This window comes from Hyla sarda, chromosome 1 (genome assembly GCF_029499605.1).
Source record: "Hyla sarda isolate aHylSar1 chromosome 1, aHylSar1.hap1, whole genome shotgun sequence".
NCBI lineage: Eukaryota > Metazoa > Chordata > Amphibia > Anura > Hylidae > Hyla > Hyla sarda.
This window is the reverse complement of record NC_079189.1, coordinates 209069804-209084442: the sequence shown is the minus strand read 5'-3', so window position 1 is coordinate 209084442 and position 14639 is coordinate 209069804. Positions and strand designations below refer to the sequence as shown.

Genomic DNA, 14639 nt, shown 5'->3' with positions numbered 1-14639 from the left:
ACAAATTTTGGGGGGCTTATTTTTCCCTTTTACCTCTTGTGAAAATGTAAAGTATAGGGCAACATCAGCATGTTAGTGTAAAAAATAACAAATTTTTACACTAACATTCTGGTGTATACCCCAACATTTCCTTTTCATGAAGGGTTAAAGAAGAAAAAGCCCCCCAAACCTTGTAACGCAATTTCTCCCGAGTACAGCGATACCCCATATGTCGCCCTAAACTGTTGCCCTGAAATACGACAGGGCTCCAAAGTGAGAGCGCCATGTGCATTTGAGGCCTAAATTAGGGATTTGCATAGGGGTGGACATAGGGGTATTCTACGCCAGTGATTCCCAAACAGGGTGCCTCCAGCTGTTGCAAAACTCCCAGCATGCCTGGACAGTCAACGGCTGTCCGACAATACTGGGAGTTGTTGTTTTTCAACAGCTGGAGGCTCTGCTTTGGAAACAGTGGTGTACCGGACGTTCTTATTGGGGGAGGGGGGCTGTGTAAGGGTATGTGTATATGTAGTGTTTTTAACTTTTTATTTTATTTTGTGTTAGTGTAGTGTAGTGTTTTTAGGGTACAGTCACATGGGCGGGGGATTACAGCGAGTTTCCCAGCGCAAAATTTGCTGCATCTCAAGATGCGAGAAACCCACTGTAAAAGCCTCGCCCATGTGAATGTACCCTGTACATTCACGGGGGTGGCGGGGTGGGGGGGGTCTTGCATCAGCTGTTGCAAAACCACAACTCCCAGCATGCATGGTCTGTTAGTGCATGCTGGGAGTCATAGTTTTGCAACAGCTGGAGGCACACAGGTTAGGAAACACTGAGTTAGAAACAGACAATGTTTCCCAACCAGTGTGTCTCCAGTTGTTGCAAAACTACAACTCCCAGCATGCCCAGACAGCTGAAGGGCATGCTGGGAGTTGTAGTTCGGCAACATCTGAAGGGCCAGATGTTGCTGAACTAAAACTCCCAGCATGCCTGGACAGTCAGTGCATACTGGGAGTTGTAGTTTTGCAACAGCTGGAAGAGCACAGATTGGAGACCATTATACAATGGTCTCCAAACTGGGGCCCTCCAGTTGTTGCAAAACTACAACTCCCAGGATGCATGGTCTTTTAGTGCATGCTGGGAGTTATAGTTTTGCAACAGCTGGAGGCACACAGGTTAGGAAACACTGAGTTAGAAACAATGTTTCCCAACCAGTGTGTCTCCAGCTGTTGCAAAACTACAACTCCCAGCATGCCCAGACAGCTGAAGGGCATGCTGGGAGTTGTAGTTCGGCAACATCTGAAGGGCCAGATGTTGCTTAACTAAAACTCCCAGCATGCCTGGACAGTCAGTGCATGCTGGGAGTTGTAGTTTTGCAACAGCTGGAAGAGCACAGATTGGAGACCATTATACAATGGTCTCCAAACTGGGGCCCTCCAGATGTTGCAAAACTACAACTCCCAGCATGCCCAGACAGCCAAAGGCTGTCTAGGCATGCTGGGAGTTGTAGTTTTCAGACTCCTAGAAGCAGCAGTGAAGATCTTCACTGCTGCCTCTGAGGACTACATACTTACCTGCTGGTCCCGTCGCTGCTCGTCCACGTGGCCGGTCCTGCCGCTGCTCCTCGGTCCTGCCGCTGCTCCAGGTAAGTCCGCCGGTCCCCACGTGTTCCCCCCGTGTGCCGCAAGTCCCCGCGAGCCCCTGCAGCCTTCGTCCCCCGTTCTGCCCGACTTCCAGGGGCGGGCAGTGCGGGGGATCTGAACTTTCACCCCAGATCAATGTGATTGGTCCACAGGGACCAATCACAGTGATCGCTGACCAGGACCATCAATTGATGGTCCTGGGGGTGAAGCAGAAGTTGTCCCCTGCTTGAAACAGCGGGACTTCTGCCAGTTAACCCGTGCGATGCTGCGCATCGCCGGGTTAACTGCATGTCATTTATAAACGCCGGGATGCGCGAACGCACTGCACAACCCGGCGTTTATATATGACATTCTGCGGGAAGGGGTTAATATTAATTATGTTGTGTTGCACACTTGTTGCTGTGCCCTTTGACTATGAAACAATTTTTTTCAAATCAACTGGTGCCAGCAAGTTAAAGAGATGTGTAAATTACTTCTATTTAAAAATCTTAATCCTTCCAGTACCTATCAGCTGCTGTATGCTCCATAGGATCTTTTCTTTTTGATTTCTTTTCTGTATGACCACAGTGCTCTCTACTGAAACCTCTGTCCATGTCAGGAACTGTTCAGAGCAGGAGAGGTTTGCTATAGGGCTTTGCTCCTGCTCTGGAAAGTTTCTGACATGGACAGATATGACACTATGGTCAGACAGAAAAATAACTATACAACTTCCTCTATAGTATACAGCAGCTGATAAGTACTGGAAGGATTAAGATTTTTAAATAGAAGTAATTTACAAAATCTATTTATGTTTCTGGCACCAGTTGATTTAAAAAAAAATCCATTGGATACCCCTTTGATTCTTTTTATTAAGGGGTTATAAGGCCATTCTTACACGGAGTATTTTATGTGGGTTCCACATTAAAATTCACATGAAATCAACATCATATTGACTTCAATGGGAAATCTAAAATCTGCAGTAAAAAATTACATAAGTTGTTGATGAGGTCTTCCCTATTGAAATCAATGTGATGAAATTGAAAATCTGTTTTAAAAATACAAAAAAAATGTGTCAAAATGATACATTTTTCAAACTCTGTATACATGGATTTTCTTGCCATGACCATTTGAAAGGTTAAACACTTACTCTAATGGTTTCAGCAAATGAAAGTAATCTATAGAAGTCTTACAATTTCCATATTGATTTCTAGTAGTTTTCTAAACCTCTGCTTGCAGGCACTCATTGTTTACCAAATAAAAGATAAAAATCTGTTCTGGTAATGAGACAGAAAACAATGGCCCAGATTTATCAATCTGCCTTTAACCAAAACTGTCTGGTTGTGCCCATAACAACTAATCACAACTCAACTTGCATATATTAATGAACTTCGGTAAAATGAAAGCTGGGCTGTGATTGGTTGTTTTAGGCAAAACCAGAAAGTTTTGGTTTCAGGCAGAGGCGGAGCTGCATTTGGAGAGGAGACTTGCAAAGCTGACTGTGACGTCACGGGAACGGAAGATCGTGACATCACGACTCCGCCCCTGGGTGATGTCACGCCCCGTCCCCTCAATGCAAGTCTATGGGAGGGGGCGTCACGCCCCCTCCCATAGACTTGCATTGAGGGGGCGGGGCGTGACATCACATAGGGGCGGAGTCGTGACGTCACGATCTTCTGTTCCCGGGGTCGGGACCCAGACCCTCCAGCGCTTCCGGAGCAGTAACAGATGGGTGCCGCATGCTATATTGCAGGAGTCTAAGGGGATAGGGGATAAGATGTCTAGGGGTGGAGTACCCCTTTAACATGGGGATAAATAGTCTAGCGTCAATGAAAGTTAATCTGCGTTCTCAGTTGTAGCTAGTTTAGTGGCTTTATGAAAACAAGTTTTTTTTCCACAGCTTCTTGATAAAACAAAACTTATCATTCAGAATAAAACATAGCTGATACCAAAAAGTGTATTTTTAAGGGTATGAACTTGCCTCTTGTTTCCAAAATTTGCCTTCTGCATCAGCTCCATGCTGTCTGTGAAGAGATCATCTTAGGTTGAAGAGAATGCATGTTTTCTCTCCTGACACGTTACTCCTGCCAAATATTTTATCTGGCTAACAGGAGTGCGGAGTGACCTTAAGGCACAATTAAAGGTACACAAGGTTCTGTTTCCACAGCTGCATCAGGAATAGCTGCACAAGTTACACAACTTCCTTCTCTGCTGTAAGTAACTTGACAAGCTAAAGTAATTGTATGGTAAAAAAAAATAATAATAATAATTTTTGAAATGTTTAGAAAAAAACAGTATTGTTGTGGCTAGTGTTGCTTGCGAATATTCGCAATGCGAATTTTATTCGCGAATATCGCATATTTGCTAATTCGCGAATATAGCACTATATATCCGTAATTACGAATATTGTTTTTTTTTTCTATCACAGTACACATCACAGTGATCATCCCTCTCTGCTTCCAGCTTGTGTGGTGTAAAGAAGGCTCTAATACTACTGTGTGAGACTGGCGTGCGAATTTTCGCATATGCTAATTTTCGCATATGCGAATGTTCGCTTATGCTAATTTTTATATATACTAATTTTCGCATATGTTAATATTCGCATATGCAAAAAAAAATGAGAATATTACGAATATGCTAATTTAGCGAATATATGACGAATATTCGTCCATATATTTGCAAATTCGAATTTGGCCTATGCCGCTCAACACTAGTTGTGGCACTTTTTCTACCTTTGCAATACCTCTAAATGGTTGGAAATGATGGTAAATATTATTTTTAATAAAAGTCTTTAAATCCTGCATTAGAGGAAAAACCAGTAGACTGGTGCATTTACTTGAAGAAGTAAAGTGGATCTTAGACTTTTCTTCAGGGTGCTCCCCTGCTCCAGACAGTCTTTTATATTACAAATACTGGACCTCATTTACTAAGCTGAAACCGACCAGTTTTTGTCTGGTTATTTTGGCGCAGTGTGTCTGAGACATGTCTGCGCCAGTGTGCGCCTGGAAAATCAGACAAACCCGACATTGCACTGTGAAAAGCCAAAAAGGGGGCGTGGCCTGTCGCAAATGGGGTGTGGCAGGCTGAAAATGGGCGTGGTTTAACAACCCGACCGATTTACTATGGAATTCACAGAAAATCCTGTGGATAAATGGCTGGAAATATCCACCTAGAAAAAGCTGGTCAGAAAATGTTCCCGACTTGTGGTGCCGGACTCCGAACAGTCCCTAGCTAGGTCTGTCCCGATAATGTCCCTTAGGATGCTGCTAGATAGTCCTGTCCTGGGTGGTAGAGCTTATCTCCAACTTCATAAGCTGGCTATAAAGGTGTGGCGGGCTGTTAAGGGGATATATGGATATACTGACATCGCTGAGGATACCCCTCTATGGCATAATCCTCAACTTCCTCAAGTGAGCGATGCTCTGGACCCAGTCTTCTGGCAGAACGCGGGGGTGCTCACCTTGGGGCATGTTTATCGTGACAATGTGCTCTGTTCATTTGATCAGTTGCAATCCAGTCATGCTCTTCCCAGAAACAGTTTTTTTAAATACCTCCAGCTCCGACACGCCCTGAATGCCCAGTTCCCCATTGGGAGCCCATTGATATCGGCGTTTCCCCTCATCGGGGTTCTGAAGTCACAGGGTCCCAGGGGGCTGGTGTCCATCCTGTACACGCACCTTATTCAGGCCAAGAACTCCCGCACTCCAGTACCGGCGGTCCGGCATTGGGAATCCCATATCCCTAATTTGACTAAGGATGTATGGGAGGACATTTTTTCCTCCCACATGTTAGTGTCCCCGGCGGCGAATAATAAATTGATCCAATTGAACATTATACACTATAGTTATATCACTCCTTTAAGGCTCAATAGAATGGGTCGTTCAGACTCCGATGCTTGTCATCGTTGTAGCGCTGCCAGGGCAGACTTTTGGCATTTGATTTGGGCCTGCCCATATATCGCAGCTTTCTGGCATGCAGTGCTCACTTTTTTAGCTACTCTAGCCCAACCTTCCCTATCTCTTGATCCTTTGATCTGCCTTTTTGGTATCTTAGATGAAGAGATATGGACACATCACGTACGTACGTTTTTGCGGGAAACTCTGTTCTTGGCCAGGAAGGCTATTGCTCTTAAATGGATGGACCCCGGCTCTCCTACCCTGACTCAATGGAAGGCTATGGTAAATGCTACATTGCCTTTCTCACACATAGTGTACAAAAATAGGAAGTGCCCGGGTAAATTTTATTCAGTGTGGGGTGGTTGGTGTTCCTCTCCCTTGACTCAATGCTCGTATTCTGTGACTCCCTCTGGGACAGTGTAAGATACATTGATGCTATGCTTGCTCTCTGTGGTATCTACTAACCTTCGGTTCTCTTTCTGTGTACGTTTGTCGATTCTCTTTCTACCTCTTTGGATGCGTGGGTGCCTTTCGGGATTATTTATCATGGGTTATTTGATGGTACCGCTAACTAGTGATAGCATTGGTGCTCCTCGCGGGATGGTATACGATTGCTAATTTTGGCGAATGTTCGCCTTCTTGTTCTATATTGTTTTCAGTCTCCCTACCTCAGTTGGGTAGTGTTTTATGACTTCGACGTTTACCATGTGATGTAACCTGGAGTATCCTGTCGCTTACATTCTGTAAATTGATGTATGGTCTCATGACCCTTTTCTATGTACTGTGGATATGCTTCATGTTCACTTTAATGGGCCTGTGGTCTACAGTTATTTACTTTTCAATAAAACGAATTTAAAAAAAAAAATGTTCCCGACTTTTCCCAATAGTAAATAGAGAGGAATCCTGCATGTCTGAAACAACTTTTCCCACTAGTAAAAACCCGACACTCTTAGTAAATGAGGCCCTCTGTGTCTCTATTACTTGTCAAATTTTCTAAGCTAAGAACTGTATTTCTTTCCACCTTTCGCTCATCATCTGTTCACTTAACATTACGCGCACCCCACAATTCATACCACCAGACAGTACAGTGGTTGTGCCCTGGAGGACTTAGTGTCTGTCATCCATTCCGGCATGCCAGCCCACATAATGTGGGATAACCTAATGGAAGCCCCCGTACAAATGTGAGCGCGACCATGACCAGCTATGGTGAACCACCCAGCTATACCTCTGTCGCCTGCTACACTCCTGCTGGGTTGCCTTTCTCCTATAATACAATTACTATAAACATACCGTAACATGAGGATTTAAACTGTTTCCAAAATGTTTGTGTTCTTTGCACTAGACCAGTCTTTGCCAGACATGAGAGTGACTTCCAAATTCTGCAGGTGTTCTCGCTTTCCATCCTGTTATCTATCTCCTCTGTAAAATAGATTGGAAAGATGCCATAAATCTAGAAAATGCAGGTGAGGTTGGGGCAAAGACACAAAACATATAAGTTTGCTGTCCTCTGCATTTGTATTCAGATGAACAGAGATTTCCTAATAAAAGGCAGATTTTACAACCAGTACAGTAGACTAAGCATAGAAAACAAAAATGCAACAGTCAGAAACAGTAAAACTATAAATGTAATGCTCAAGTGGTATAAGGGGAAACCTGCTTTCTTATTTAGCTTGGGAATAATTTAATCTATATACTTTTTTAAAGGTATACCTTCTGGTCCCTTCTGTCAGGGGCACAGCTTTATACTGCCTTGTGCTATGTGTGCATGTAGAAGAGATGTAGAGGTAACAGTCGCACCCATGATCAAGGCCTCACAGAAGATACCGTATTTTTCCGCTGTATAAGACACACTTTTTCTTCCCCAAAACTGGGGGGAAAAAGTTAGTGCGTCTTATAAGGTGAATACACACCTATCGCGGCGGTCCCTGCGGCTATCAACGCCCAGGACCCGTGGTTAATACAGGACATCACCGATTGCGGTGATACCCTGTATTAACCCTTCAGACACGGCGATCAAAACTGACCGCAGCGTCTGAAGCGAAAATAACACTAACCAACCCGGCTGTTCAGTCGGGCTGTCCGGAACCACCGCGGTGAAATCGTGGCGTCCCGAACAGCTTACAGGACACCGGGAGGGGGGAGGGACCTTACCTGCCTCCTCGGTGTCTGCTCCATGCCGGGATCCACTGCATGGCCGGCGCTCTCCTTCGTCGTCATCACGTCGTCATGTCATCCAATAGGAGCGACGTGCGTAGCGACGTCATTGCAGCGAATGAGAGCAAGGATACCAGGCAGCAGAGACGTTCCGGAGCAACGGGGACACCCCGGGGACGCGGCGACAGCGATGGAGGGCGACATCGAGGGCAGCGGTGACAAGTCCAGGGTGGCGGGGACACATGAGTACTACCTCCTATACCAGTGGTCTTCAACCTGCGGACCTCCAGATGTTGCAAAACTACAACTCCCAGCATGCCCGTACAGCCAACGGCTGTCCGGGCATGCTGGGAGTTGTAGTTTTGCAACATCTGAAGGTCCACAGGTTGAAGATCACTGTCCTATACTTTACATTGTACAGTAATTGGTTCTATACTTTACATTGTATTTGGTTCAGAATGCATGCGACTAGTTTCTCCATACAGGAGGCATCCTGAAGCGGTCATTACCAACATATGGGGACATTTATCATTGTTGCTTTGGTAAGCAAGTTCTGTAGGCATTCTTTTTTTTTTTTGCTTTAATTTTGCTTATGTGTGACACATTTGTCATGCTATCACAGTGACAATAAACCAATAAAACAATAAATCACTAGCGCTAACCCCCAATTACCAAATTTTTAGCACACATAAGCAAAAACCAATAAATGACTTCAGAACACTTTTCAGCTTTGAAAAAAATGGGGAAACAGTGTGCGATATATGTGCATGTGTGTTTATTACATTTTTTTACCACTTTTTTCCCCCCTAAATGTACTTCTCATTTCAGATCCGTGTATCCTATGGACTACTTTAGACTCGGAGGTGTAGTGACCAGCGTTTTAGTTTTTTTTTTGTTTAATGTTAATAAAATGGTTAACGAGGGCTTGTTTGGAATAAAATGTTTTTTTGGAAGAAATTTTTTTAAACGTGTTGTGTTTATTTACTTGTCAGGCTAAGTAGTGGAAGCTGTCTTATAGACTGAGTCCATTACTAAGTTGGGGCTTAGCGTTAGGCACAAAAACAGCTAGCGCTAACCCCCAATTATTACCCCGGTACCCACCGCCACAGGCATGCCAAGAGCCGGTACCAACAGGCCCGGGGAGTCATAAAGGTGGTAACAAGCTGGCGTTATTTAGGCTAGGGAGGGCCATAATTGGGGGTTAGCGCTAGCTGTTTTTGTGGCTAATGCTAAGCCTAACTTAGTAATGGACTCCGTCTATTAGACAGCTTCAACTACTAAGCCTGTCAAGTAAATAAAAAATAAATAAACAAATAAATAAATACAACACGTTTAAAAAAAATGATTCCAAAAAACACACCCCTAAAAAGCCCTCGTTAACCATTTTATTAACATTAAACAAAGAAAAAACGCTGGTCATCAACGTAGTCCACGAATCCAAAAAAGTCCACAGGATACAAAGATCTGAAATGAGAAGAAAAAAAAAACACGAAAAATAGGTTAATGCATTTATTGTCACCCGCTTGCACATCTCCCGCACTGCACGACTACAACTCCCAGCATGCCCTTACAGTAATGACATGCTGGGAGTTGTAGTCGTGCGGTGCGGGAGATGTGCGGGCGAGTAACAAGCTTGTCACCTGCCCCCGCTGCAGGACTACAACTCTTAGCATGCCCTTACAGTATGGGCATGCTGGGAGCTGTAGTTGTGCGGTGCAGGGGGCAGGTGACAAGCTTGTTACTTGCCCACACCGCTCAACTATAACTCCCAGTATGCCCTTACATTAAGGACATGCTGGGAGTTGTAGTTGTGTGGTGCGGGTGAATAACAAACCTGTCACCTGTCACAGCTGCAGAACTACAACTCCTAGCATGCCCTTACAGTAAGGGCATGCTGGGAGTTGTAGTCATGCAGTGCGGTGGGTGACAAGCAAGCCAGGGAAGCCATTAGTAATGCGCTCCGCTCCCTGGCTGGGGGTGATAAGAACCCAGCGGGAAATGGCCAGGGGTGACACGGGACCCAGCGGTGAAATTTGAAATTACAGTGAACTCCGCGGCGCCGTAGCAAAGGGAGCCCGGGCTGACATAACATTGCAGCCGCCCAGGACTCCCGCAGCCGGATGGGGAGATGTGCAGGAGCCATCCCTCAGTGGGTACCGCAGAACCAAAGGATGGCAGGGACGGCTCCGGGAGTCCTGGGCGGCTGCAATGTTATGTCAGCCCGGGCTCCCTTTGCTACGGTGCCGTTATGCCAGCCTGGGCTCCTTACCATGGTGCTGCAGTTAACCCCCATCCCCCCCCCCCCCCCCCACCTCTTCTCCGAGGCTTTACTCCACGGCTTTTTTGTATTTAATGTTATTTCACTTCACCTGGTCGCGCTCAGGCCAAGTGACGATCCCTGCCGGCTCCTCTTCTGCGTGGCGTAAGGGACGTCACCAGCGCTACGGCCACTTTCACTCACTGCAGCTGCAGGGAATGACGTCCCTTACGCCGCGCAGAAGAGGAGTCGGCAGGGATCGTCACTCAGCATGCTTTCTATGCTTTACAGGCACCGAAGTTCCGGAAGACCTGCAGCCTGAACCTGCCGAAGCGCAGCCAGGTGAGGTAAAATGAAATGTTGAAAAAAGCCAGGGAGAAAGGGGGAGAGCTATGATAGGTGTCATCCCACACCGCTGCATAGTTTTTTAATCCCCTACTGTAATATCAAAGTTTCCGCCGGGTCCCGTGATTGGCTGCTCGGTCCCGGCCAAACACGGGACCCAGCAGGAAATGTGAAATTACAGTAGGGGATAGAAAAACTCTGCAGCGCTGTGGTATGTTAAAAGGAGCCCGGGCTGGCATCACTTTGCACCCGCCCGGGCTCAGTCATATTTTCTCCCCGCTACCCTCGCTTCTGTCTGCTACAAGACTAGAACTTCAGCATGCCCTTACTGTATGGGCAAACTGGGAGTTGTAGTCTTGCAACAGGTAGCAGACAGATGGGAGATGTGCAGCGTGGGTGGGAGACAAGGGGGATGTAAAGCAGTGTCCCCGTCTTTGTAAGGGTAGCCTCTTTGTAAGGGGAGTGGGGAGAAAATATGACTAAGCCCAGGTGGTTGCAGAGTGATGCCAGCCCGGGCTCCGTTATAGGATTGTAATATCATATTTCCCGCTGGAGCTGTGATCACGGCTGCCAGCGGGAAATATAAAATCTGCTCTCCAAAGCCGTTTTGTAAGCCAGGTCCGGGCTGGCTTACATTAAGGCTAAGTTTCCACTTGGTTTTTTTTCTGGCAAGTTTTTGGAAAACTGCCACTGCAGTTTTTGAGCCAAAGTCAGAAGTGGATCCATAAGGGAGTGTAAGTCCTTGCTTTATATGTCCTATTCCTTTTGAATACACTTCTGGCTTTGGCTCAAAAACGGCAGTGGCAGCTATCCAAAAACTGCCAGAAAAAAACCAAGTGGAAACTTAGCCTTATGCTGTTTTGGAGGGGTTGCAACTTTTTGTGCGACTTTTGTAAGCAAAAAAAAAAAGAGCTCTAAATCCCTTGATAAATGTCCCCCATAGACTTTTCTACAAAGTATTAAATAAATATCAGTAAGTGCGTTCGATGCTTTTTTTCCCTGTGTCATTTCACATTATTACACATAACCTAATTTCGGAGCTTATTTGTTTTGGTTTCTTTCTATGTATGGATGACTTGGGTTGTTACCAGCATCTGGTGAAAATGTAGTGACAATAACGCCTTTGGAAATATATTTAGTGAGAAAAATTATGATGTGTTCAATAATTATTTCACGCCCCTGTTCCGTAAGTCGGTCGCTGCAATTGTAAGTTCAGGTAGAGTCTATCAGCATATTTTGTGCCTAATTTGTGATTGGTTCTATACATATGGTTAGAATGTTTGGGATGCAGTCACCCCTTAACGAAGGTCGTTTAGACCGAAACAGGTGTTGGGGTTGCGGCATGCTGGAACTCATGCTGTTACCTTTATGAACTAGGTTGACAGTAATTTGTTAGGAATGTGCTCCTTTTTACTGGCTTTATAGGTTTATGTATGTTTCTTTTATAGAACATACTTAACACCTTAACGACCCATGACATATATATGTCATGGTGCTGTTAAAATTGTATGGTGCAGGCTCCTGACTTGAGCACATGCTATACCAGACGCCTCTCAGCTGATTCCAGTAGCCGAGAGCCCCTTCTCATAGCCGATGATCCCCTTGATGATTAGGCGTCTGGATGGATTCATACATTGTGTATTTGTTGCCGAACAGTCTGCACCAAAATTCTGCAACAAGGCAAAGTTCAATGTAACAGAGTTGGATTTGAACAAGCCCCATAGGCAAGCAGTCAATATTCAGATCTGCAGCATGCCCTATCTGTTGAGGAAATGCAAATTTAATTCATTATTATGCAAAATTGAAATCCACTGCTATTTCTGCACTAATATCCTAATGAAATTTTTTGCCTGTTTCCACAGCACAGTTTTATGTTCTGTGGTATCCTAGCCTTACACCATACTTGGGTAGTTAAAAGCCATGGCATCTAACCTCTCCTTTCGTTATCAGTTACTGGACAAGTATTTTTCATCTAGCATTATTGCTTATAGACTTGTAAAGGTCCATCCCAACCACACACATCAACATTTTTGTTTTTAAATCTTGTGCTTTGTATTTTAAGTAAAGGAAGAGAACGGCTGAAATGCTGTGGATCTGATACCTGTACTGGATTCCCTTTTAACACTTGTCAAAGTTTCATATGATGTCCTGCCTTTGAAAGGCACAACTCAACAGAGATTCTAATCTTTTAAAGATCAGCAATTTGAATACTCTTATTCACATCAAAGACGTCAAACAACAATGTGGAAATGTAACACTCATTGAAAAGAAGCAATGATTAGGGTTTAAGGTAGATGAAAGTCTTGGGATAGAAAATAGGGATTTTCATTTTACTGAAACTTGACCCTATTGCTGGCAGAAACAACAAAGAGATTGAACTGTATCTCCTATATTTAGCTGAAAGAGACTCACTTTCTGTAACCCACTGCAAGGTCTGATGCTCTTAATTAGCTGTTGCAAGTTATGGAGACATAGCAGAAAGTATTACATTTTTCTAAGACCTTTTCTAAGTATTCTACAAGGAAGACATGAAAATAATACCTCAGTGGTGTAGAATTCTGAAATAAAAAGTGAACAGCTCGAAATTAACAGAACATAAATAGAACATAACAGAAATAATTTATCATTTACTTAGTTAAAGTAAAGAAGTTCGGTACTGAATAATAACATTTGGAATGAAAAATGTGGTTAGGCTCATATAGTAAGGGAATAGCTAAACAGGCTGTGCAGGAAGAGGCAGAAGAGCACAAGCAATCCTGTTGTACTATGGGAGACACTGACACCTAAACAGTGGTAAGTAAAAAAAATTAAAAATAAAGTATATTAAAATTCTAGTTGCTATGCTAAGGGTTAAAGGAAGAATATTTAAGAACCTCATATTTTCCTTGTTATGCTTTTCATATTATATTGCAAAAATAAAAGACCTTGCCATATAAATGGGCATGTATGGAAAAGACATTTGTAAAAGAGGAGGAGTTAAGGTGACCACGCCCCCTTCAATGATCATGAGAATGGTGATGAATCAGCCTAAAACTACACAATAGAATCTTGTCAATAATCTCATAGCCTCTGGGATGATTGTTACCAAGAAAACAATTGCTAACTACATTGAAAAGGTCTGAAATTCTGCAGCCCTGCAAGGTCCCTCTGCTCAAAAAACACATGTACAGACCCATCTGAAGTTTGTGAATGAACATCTGAATGGCTCAGAGAAAAACTGGGGGAAAGTATAGTGGTCAGATGAGACTAAACTGAGCAGTCAGATGTGATCTAATTTTACTTAAACATATACTGACAAGTAAAAAAAAAAAAAAAAAAAAAAGAAGGAATTGTGGAGAGTGGAGGATTGGATGAAAGTGGTATTCACTGAGGTAACATTTATCAACCAAGGAGATGATGCTGGAGCTCTTGCCCAGTGTTGTTAGAATGAAACATTAGATGACAACCAAGGAAAACCATGACATCTCAATCTGTATATTGAGTAAAAGCCCAGGGGAGATGACAATCCCCAACAGTCATTGCACGGGTGTTTATAGAGACTTTAATTCCATCGATAGAAAAAAGGATTGGTGGTGATGAAGTCATTTTGCAGGACAATAGTATATCTAGTCACAGAGTTAAAGGGGTACCCTGTGGAAAACATATATATATATTTTTTTTTTTTACATGATCTGGTGCCAGAAAGTTAAACAGATTTGTAAATTACTTCTATTAAAAAATATTTACCCTTCCTGTACTTTTTAGCAGCTGTATGCTACAAAGGAAATTCTGTTCTTTTTGAATTTCTTTTTTGTCTTGTCCAATGCTCTCTGCTGACTCCTGATGCCCGTATCAGGAACTGTCCAGAGCAGGAGAAAATCCCCATAGCAAACCTATGCTGTTCTGGACAGTTCCAGATACGGGCATCAGGTGTCAGCAGAGAGCACTGTGGAGAAGACAAAAAATAAAATTAAAAAAGAACAGAATTTCCACTGTAGCATACAGCTGCTAAAAAGTACAGGAAGGGTAAAGATTTTTTAATAGAAGTAATTTACAAATCTGTTTAACTTTCTGGCACCAGTTGACTTACAAAGACCTAAAAAAAAAAAAAAAAAAAAAAAAAAAAAAAAAAAAAAAGTTTTCCAACGGAATACCCCTTTAACCCCTCAAGGACTGAGCCCTTTTTCACCTTAAGGACTCGGCCATTTTTTGCAATTCTGACCACTGTCACTTTAAACATTAATAACTCTGGAATGCTTTTAGTTATCATTCTGATTCCGAGATTGTTTTTTCGTGACATATTCTACTTTAACATAGTGGTAAAATTTTGTGGTAACTTGCATCCTTTCTTGGTGAAAAATCCCAAAATTTGATGAAAAATTTGAAAATGTTGCATGTTTATAACTTTGA

The 14639-nt window shown here is 43.5% G+C and overlaps 1 protein-coding gene across 1 annotated transcript in view; it reads right to left on the bottom strand.

The window, feature by feature from the left end:
• LOC130362853 (cytochrome c oxidase assembly protein COX18, mitochondrial) overlaps window positions 1–14639 on the bottom strand; it is a 75530-nt gene that overhangs the window by 26549 nt on the left and 34342 nt on the right. The window contains exon 7 of the transcript XR_008891601.1: window positions 6785–6913. The gene's annotated coding sequence lies outside the window, so the exon portion shown is untranslated. The remainder of the gene's footprint in view (window positions 1–6784; window positions 6914–14639) is intronic.